The following is a 584-nucleotide window of genomic DNA, read 5'->3' on the forward strand; positions in this document are numbered from 1 at the left end:
CCTTGACATCGTCTGTCTGCATCATCATTACAAAAAAACCGAAATAACCCCCCCAAACTTGATTATTATGTCTGTCGTCGTGGGCCCTCCCAGACTGGGTGCTTCCAAGCTTAGGAGGGCACCCGATCCCTTGCCCTTTAGGGGCTGACGGGCTGACTTACTGACCCGAGGAGGCTGTGGTCAGGCGGGAGCCATTTAATGAATTCAGACAATTCTGGACATTCGGCGTGAAGATGAAATGTTTACATTGCATTGTATTCAGCTAAAGTCAGCTTCTTGGAAAGATGCCACCATGGAAGTACTCAATAGTCCATAGTCCTCGAAATCCTATTTCCCAAGAGACTGACCTCAGTCTCAGCACCACCGGGCCCACCAGCACGGCGTGGATTTTTTAAATCACTCCCTAACTCCAGGAGGACAGTATTGAGTTTGGGGATGGGAAGGCGAGCTGGGGAAGAAGAAGCGGGTCTTGGGGGGAGAGGCCGAGTCCCATAACGGGGAGGGGGTGTGGCTCTGTGGAAGCGGGACCAATAGAGGCTAAGGGGGCGCGGCGGGTGGAAGTGGGGGTGGGGGGGGGGGGGGGG

This window comes from Petaurus breviceps, unplaced genomic scaffold (genome assembly GCF_028583685.1).
Source record: "Petaurus breviceps papuanus isolate PSGF00001 unplaced genomic scaffold, PetGlider_PUasm1.0 175, whole genome shotgun sequence".
Taxonomy (NCBI): domain Eukaryota; kingdom Metazoa; phylum Chordata; class Mammalia; order Diprotodontia; family Petauridae; genus Petaurus; species Petaurus breviceps.